This window comes from Phascolarctos cinereus, unplaced genomic scaffold (assembly GCF_003287225.1).
Source record: "Phascolarctos cinereus isolate Bilbo 61053 unplaced genomic scaffold, phaCin_HiC Scaffold_8;HRSCAF=390, whole genome shotgun sequence".
In the NCBI taxonomy this organism is placed as follows: Eukaryota; Metazoa; Chordata; class Mammalia; order Diprotodontia; family Phascolarctidae; genus Phascolarctos; species Phascolarctos cinereus.
The window spans coordinates 64869990-64878377 of NW_027556291.1; the positions used below are offsets into that span (position 1 = coordinate 64869990).

Below are 8388 nucleotides of genomic sequence, written 5' to 3' on the forward strand. Positions count from 1 at the left end.
TTTCCTACATCCCCTCCACCATTTATCATTTTCCTTTTCTGTCCTATTAGCCAATCTAATAGGTATGAGGTAGTACCTCAGAATTGTTTTAATATGCATTTCTCCAATCAATAGTGAGTTACAGCATTTTTTCATATGGTACAGATAGCTTCAGTTATTTCATCTGAAAACTGCTCACACATTTTGGTCATTTATCAATTGGCGAATGGCTCCTACCTTTGTGAATTTGACTTAGTTCTCTCTATGTTTGAGAAACGAGGCCTTTATCAGAGAAACTTGCTTCACATTTTTTCATAGTTACTATTGCTAACTGTATTTCCCTCCATTCTATTTTCCCCCTGTTTATTCTATTCCCTCCCTCCTTTCACTCTGTCCCTCCTCAAAAGTGTTTTGCTTCTGACTACCACCTCCCCCAATCTGCCTTCCCTTCTATCATTCCTCCTTCTTTTATTCCCTTTCCCTCCTACTTTCCTGTATGGTAAGATAGATTTCTATACCTGGTTAAGTGTGTGTGTCCTTATTTGAGCCAATTCTGATGAGAGTAGGGTTCACTAACTGCCCCTCACATCCCCCCTTTCCCTCTACTGTAAAAGCTTTTTCTTGTCTTTTTTTATGTGAGATAATTTACCCCATTCTGTCTCTCCTTTCCCCTTTTTCCCAGTACATTCCTCTCTCGCCCTTTAATTTTGCTTTTTATTTTGGATATCATTCTTTTATATTCAGCTCATACCTGTGACCTCTATTTATATATATATTCCTTCTATCTGCCCTAATAATGAGAATATTCTTATGAGTTACAAGTATCATCTTCCCATGTAGGAATATAAACAGTTTATTCTTATTAAGTCCCTTGTGATTTCTCTTTCCTGTTTACCTTTTTATGCTGCTCTTGTGTCTTGTATTTAAAAGTCAAATTTTCTATTCAGTGCTGGTCTTTTCACCAAGAATACTTGAAAGTCCTCTATCTCATTGAATGTCTATTTTCCCCTGAAGGATTATACTCAGTTTTTATGGGTAGGTGATTCTTAGTTGTAATTCTAGCTCTGTTACCCTCCAGAATATCATATTCCAAGCCCTCTGATCCTTTAATGTAGAAACTGCAAAATCCTGACTGTGACTCCATGAGACTTGAATTGTTTCTTTCTGGCTACTTGCAATATTTTCTCCTTAACCCAGAAACTCTGGAATTTGGCTATAATATTCCTGGGAGTTTTCCTTTATGGATCTCTTGAATGAGGTGATTGGCAGATTCTTTCAATTTCTATTTTACCCTCTGGCTCTAGAACATCAGTGTAGTTTTCTTCAATTAGTTTTTGAAAGATGATGTCTAGGCTCTCTTTTTGATTGTGGCTTTCAGGTAGTCCAATAATTTTTAAATTATCTCTCCTGGATCTATTTTCCAGGTCCATTGTTTTTCCAGCGAGATATTTCACATTGTCTTCTGTTTTTTCATTCTTTTGGTTTTGTTTTATTGTTTCTTGATTTTTTCATAATGCCACTGGCTTCTACTTGCTCAATTCCAATTTTTCTTTTGGATTTGTTTTACAGTGTCTTGATTTCTCATAAAGTCACTCGCTTCCAATTGCTCTATTCTAATTTTTAAGGAAGTATTTTCTTCAGTAAGCTTTTGGACTTCCTTTTCCATTTGGCCAATTTTTCTTTTTAGGCTATTCTCCTCATTGGCTTTTTGGACTTCTTTTGCCATTTGGGCTAGGCTATTTTTTAAGGTGTTATTTTCTTCAGTATTTTTTTGGGTCTCCTTTAGCAAGCTGTTGACTTGTTTTTCACGATTTTCTTGTATCACTCTCATTTCTCTTCTCAGTTTTTCCTCTACTTCTCTTACTTGCTTCTCAAAATCCCTCTTGAGCTCTTCCAAGGCGTGGAACCAATTCATATTTTTCTTGGAGGCTTTGGATGTAGGAGCTTTGACTTTGTTGTCTTCTTCTGGTTGAATGTTTTGATCTTCTTTCTTACCAAAAAAAGATTCTATGTTCTGACACTTCTTGCAAGGTTTGCTCATGATTCCAGCAAATTACTTGAGTTATAAACTTTCTGTTAAGGTAAAAGTCTGCTTCCAATGTGGAGAATGTACTGTCCCAAGCTTTGGGGGTTTGTACAGCTGTTTTTAGAGATACATGTAGGGATCTGTAAATTTTCAGTTCTTGCAAGGTGGTATGATAAGGGGTGAGGTGTTTACTCCTTTCCTGGCCTGTGCTCTGGTCTGTAAGTGACCACAAGCTCTCTTTTCTGTCTTGGAACTGTGGTGAGGATTTTCTGTCCATAGCCGCTGCAAGCTCCACCATGCCAGCGCTCCTCCTTGCCCAAGGACCACCACCCAGAACTGTGACCCAGATCCAAGAATGTGCAAAGCAAGAGATTCCTGCCTCAGCACTGGCAAAGAGATCCCTGCAATTCCTCTCTAATCAGCCACTCGATTCACCCTCAGTCTGTGGTCTGGGAGCTCAGGAAGCAGCCACTGCCCCGGGGCAGCGCTCAGCACTCTGCACTCTGGAACTGGCTCTGAAACCTAGCTCTTCTCTCACTGCAGAAGCAGACTTTTCCCACTGACCTTCTAAGTTGTCTTTGGCGTTCCTGGGTTGAGAAGTTTGGAAGCCGCCACAGCTGCCCACAATTCAGTCCTCTGAGGCGGGCTCCAGGTTCGCTGCGGCCTGCCTGCCCACGCCCCGAACTGAACTCCTCTCCCCACATGGTGCGATATACCTTTCCAATCAACCATCCAGGTTGTCTTGGGCTGGAAATTTGCTTCACTCTGTCTTTTTGTGGGTTCTGCTGCTTTAGAATTTGTTTAGAGCCATTTTTTATAAGTATTTGGTGGGGTTTGGGGAACAGCTCAAGCAAGTCACTGCTTTCACTCCACCATCTTGGCTCCACCCCCCCATTCCAATTTTTAAGGAATTATTTTCTTCAGTGAGCTTTTGTACCTCCTTTTCCATTCAACAAATTCTGCTTTGTAAGACATTCTTCTCCTCATTGGCTTTTTGTATCTCTTTTACCATTTGGGATACTCTGGTTTTTAAGGTGGTATTTTCTTCAGTATTTTTTTGTGTCTCCTTTACTAAGTTATTAACTCCTTTTTCATTATTTTGTTGCCTCACTCTCATTTCTCTGCCCAATTTTTCCTCTACCTCTCTTACTCGATTTTCAAAATCCTTTCTGAGCTCTTCCATGGCCTGAGACTAATTCATAGTTTTCTTAAAGGCTTTGGATGTAGGAGCTTTGACTTTGTTGTCTTCTTCTGAGTGTATTTTGATATTCCTTGCCACCATAGTGACTTTATGTTAGAATTTTTTTTTTTTGGCTAGGCAATGGGGTTAAGCGACTTGCCCAGCGTCACACAGCTAGTAAGTGTTATATGTCTGAGGCTGGATTTGAACTCAGGTCCTCCTGAATCCAGGGCCAGTGCTCTATCCACTGTGCCATCTAGCTGCCCAGTTAGAATTTTGGGGGGCAGAATTTTTTTCTGTTAGAATTTTTTTCTGTTGTTTGCTCATATTCTCAGCTTACTACTTGACTTTTAAATCTTTGTTAAAGTAGGGATGTGCTTCCAGGGTAAAGGGTGCACAGTCTCAAGCTTCGGGGGTTTTGTGTAGCCATTTTCAAAGATACTTCTAGGAACCTGGAAGTTTTCAGTTCTTCCAGGGTGGTATGATCTTTCTATCTTGGATCTGTGACAAGGGTCCCTACTCCACTGCAGTCACGAGGTATGGTGTGCTAGTGCTCCTCCTTGCCCTGGGACTGAGACCCGTGACTGTGACCCAGATCCAAGTATGGGCAAAGCAACAGAGTCCTGCCCTTGGTGCCAGCAAAGAGATCCCTGTAATCTCCTTCTGACCAGTTGTTTGACCTCCTTACCATCTGTGGGCTGAGAGCTCCAGAAGCAGCTGCTGCTGATTCAGTGGCTCCCAAGGCATGCTCCTGGTTTGCTGGGGGTGGGGCTGTGCAGGTACAGCCTACAGTGGACTGTGGTCCACTCTCACCCTGGTGCAGCAGACCTTTCCTGCTGATCTTCTAAGTTGTCTTTGGGGCTGTGGGCTGAGAGGTCTGGAAACCACCACTGCTGCCACTGATTCAGTCACCCTGAGGTCTGCTCCTGGTTTGCTGGGGCCTGGTCTGTGCTGGCACAGTCTGCATTAGACTACACTCCTCTCTCATCCCAGTGTGACAGACCTTTCCTGCCACCCTTCTAAGTTGTCTTGATCTGGAAAATGGTTTCACTCCATCTTTTGGGGGCTTCTGTTTCTCTAGAATTTGTTTAGAGTCATTATTTAAAGGTATTTGGAGGGTTTGAGGGGAGAGCTCAGGCAAGTCCCTGCCTTTACTCTGCCATTTTGGCTCTGCCTCTCTAGAATTATTTTTAACAAACTGCAAAACGTTGATCGACTTTTCCAGTATGAGCTACAGTGTCAACACAAAAGGGAGGCATAAATATTTAATTTATGAAATCAAAACGGAATATTTATTGTAAAGAAAAATTAAAATGCTTTCAAATAAAGGCCATTATTGAACCAACATGAAGAGCACAACTTGAACTTTTAGTTCATTCATCTTTTAGAGCTGTCCTCTGAATAATTTCAGTTCAAAACACTTGATTCAGTAGTGTGAATATTCCTTGAACTAAAAGTTTGGCAATAATGCAATCCAACTGTCTCTTTGCTTCACACTGTGGGAAATCTCTCATACCATAATATTGAGGGGTAATTTTTGCCAGCCATTCTGGTTTGATATGTGTACATGTCTGAATATAATTCTTTGTTGTAAGGAGAAATTCATTGTAAAGCATCCATTCTGGCTTGTGGTCCAGAACAGTTGAAGAACTGCACTACTTGGTTGTCCTTTATAGTTAAGTAATGTCCTGTTCATTCCAGATGCACCACCTGCATAAAATACCCAGTTACCCAAGCTTTTCTTATATTAATGTAGTAGTCTCTGTTTGTGAAGTCTGTACTTCCAAAAGGCAAATTAAATCTGCCCATGATTCATGACAGCTGCTTGTGTACATTGTCTGCAGACATGAGGGACCTGTAGTTAATGAAGTTGTCATAACACCACTGAACTGACTCATGATTTTGTTTAAAAGCGTGGTAAACGTTTGGCCATGTCGGATGATCTCCATCCATGTGGGCAAACTTCATCTTGGCTGCATCTGCTGCCTTCTCGGCCTCTATGGGGTGAACAAAACACTGTGGACATGGCAATAATAGACAGGACCTCATGAGAATAGCTGTAGTCACAACTTGCAATGGTCATTTTATCGAGCTTTGGATCCAATGGAAATTCTGCCATCACGTATCCCAATTCAGTCAAATCTCCATCATCATTTAAAGCAGCTAGATAATTCAGAAGCTCTAGGGCTCTCATCAAGAGCTGGTGGATCCACAAAATTGAAGTCATCTATACCAAGTTTTTTTTCAACTGTAACACCACTGAACTCAAATTAGACCTCAAATTTTCAGGCTAGGTATTGTCCTGCATTTCCATCTTATAGGCTTTCTTTGTATAAAGCCTGAAACATTTTCCAGATCTGATATGAGTAGCTCCACCAGTTCTTTCAGAAGCTTTGCTGATTGATGTCACCAAAAGAGACTCTGCTCTGATTTGAGGATTATATACCTTTTGTTTTGCAAATCCAGGGTCAATGACTAATGCAACACCATCTATTGTTAGAGATGTCTCCGCAATATTGGTGGGCAGAATCTTATTGCCACGTTTTGGTTTTCTGGAGGGAGACGTTAAAAAATTCTGTTGTTGTTGAGGTGGAAGTGTGGAACACAGAGAAATTATATTCACATCACCAGCTTCTGGACCTAAATCAGCAACTTCACATTTTATTCTCTTCATCAATTTCCTCTTGTACAGTAAGAAAAAGAACATCTCCTTCCTTTTCTTCACACATGTGAATTTCTATCATAGTTGGAATTGCTGCTTTGAGGTAATCTCTCTCTGGTTCTAAAGTGTAAAAAAAATCTCAGCATGGTGTATATGGGCCAATATGGGTCAATATGAGCCAGGGCTAGTTAAAAGGGGTTACAAATATCGAAGTAAATCTGAAACTTCCCTGCATCTAAAGTAGCACTCATAACAATAACTTTTAAATCTGATGTTTATCTCACAACTTCCTTCAGAACTCCCATGAGAATATCTCTGACCAAAGTCCTTTTATAACCTTCGTCAAGGATTATAATGCCATAGCACTCCAGGAGGGGAACATTCATAGCTTCTCAAAGTAACATTCCATTTGTCAGATATTTGAGGATAGTTTTTGCACTACTGCAGTCTTCACATCTAACGGAGTACTCAACTTGCTGGCCTGACATTACATCCACATCTGAATCACACTCAATGCAGCAATTCTCCTGGCCTGCATGCAGGCCACCCCTTGCTCTGGGTAAGGAGTGAGTGGACTCAATGCACCACTGGGAGAGCTGTTGTTTTACCAGAACTGGTCTCAGCAACTAGTATAAAGAACTGATGCCTAATGAGAATATCTGTAAATCTATCCTTATATTCCCAGATAGGGGGTTGAAATCATTTCTTTAACAGTAATACATTGTTGGTGGAGTTGTGAAATGATCCAACCATTTTGGAGAACAATTTGGAACTATGCCCAAAGAGCTACAAAAATGTGCATACCCTTTGATCCAGCAATAGCACTTCTAGGGCTATATCCCAAAGAGATCAAACAAATGGGAAAAGGACCCACATGTACAAAAATATTCATAGCAGCTCTTTTTGTGGTGGCAAAGAATTGGAAATTGAGAGGATGCCCATCCATTGGGGAATGGCTGAGCAAGTTGTGGTATGTGAATGTAATGGAATACTATTGTGCTATAAGAAATGATGAACAGGCAGACTTCAGAAAAATCTGGAAAGACTTATAGGGTCTGATGCTGAGTGAAGTGAGCAGAACCAAAAGGACTTTGTACACAATAACAGCCACGTTATGCAATGACTAAGATTGTTAAACTGAACCCTTATCAGCATTATGAGGATCTAAGACATCTCCAGAGGCCTCGGGATGGAAAATGCTGTCCACATCCAAAGAAAGAACTATGGAAGTCGAATCGCTATGACTTATTTTTACCTTCTGTTGAGTTTTGTTTCATCTTTCTGATGGTTCCTCCTATTGATTTTAATTTTTATTTACAACTTCACTAATGTGAAAATATGTTTAATGGGTATGTAAATGTAAAGCCTATATCAGATTGTGCGCCGTCTTGGGGAGGGTGGGGGGGGAAGGGGGAGAAAAATTTTCAACTCAAAACCATATGGAACTGACTGTTAATAAATCAAAATAAATTAATAATAAAAAAAGAAATCACTTCTTTAGAATGTCATAGTAATGAGGGGTATGGGGTACATTAGTGAATGGATTAATACGCTGTGGAAGCAATGTATGTCTTGCATGTCCTGTGTGTATTAAATGAGAAGAATGTGTTGAGAGTGTCGAGTCTGCTGAACATGATACTTTTAAAGGTGGCAACCCAGTAGAGGCAAGAAATTCTTTTTTCTTCTCTTTTTCTCTTCCTTGCTCTCTACTTCCCCTGTCACATTTTCTGTCACAATCTTTGGAACCATCTTCATGATCTGAGGGTCACTATCCCCTGTCAAGGAGTCTAGAGTTTATCAGCCAGATAAGAGTCCAGTGGAGTGGAGCCCTTCTGGGGGATAGTGAGAGATACTGAGGCCAGCCCCAGACCTGTCTGGATTTGAACCTGTGTTTTTGGTGGATCCCAGGGCTCTGTGCATGTTTCAACTCACGGGAGAGAAAAGGGAGATCTTGGCAACTCCAATGCAGCCATGGCTTCAAAAAGTAGGGAGCCCAGATATTGTCCTCCGCCCTGCCCTCAAGTGTCCTTTCTCTCTGAGCATCCTGTGAAGTTTTGCAGTGCTATATAATGGGTAAAGTGCTAGACTTGGAATCAGTAAATCTTGAGTTCTAATCCTGTCTCTGACACTCACAAGCTGTGTGATCCTAGGTAAATCACAAAAACTCACCAGCCTCAATTTCTTTATCCATTGAATACAAACATATACAATAACACCTTTATTGCAGGGTTGTTGGGATGATCACAATATACTAAAAATGCTTTGAAAAATTTAAGACATTATGTAAGTGTAAGCTATTATTATTTCCTGGATACCTGGAAAATGATATCACTATCTTCAATGAGAATAATGAAGATTGTTACAAAATCTGTTCCTAGATCTTAACACCATTCCTTGTATAGAGTAAATGTTCAATACATGCTTGTTGACAGATAGATTGATTGACTGAAATAGCATCTTAAGGGAAACAAGCCTCTGAGGTAGAATATAAGGATTTTACAAATGAGGAAACTGAGGCCAAGAGAAGGGCAGTGATTTGCC

General features: G+C 40.5%; 1 pseudogene; it reads right to left on the reverse strand.

The window, feature by feature from the left end:
* Window positions 1-4597: 4597 nt before the first annotated feature.
* On the reverse strand, window positions 4598-8038 carry LOC110194755 (ATP-dependent RNA helicase DHX15 pseudogene; annotated as a pseudogene).
* Window positions 8039-8388: the final 350 nt, after the last annotated feature.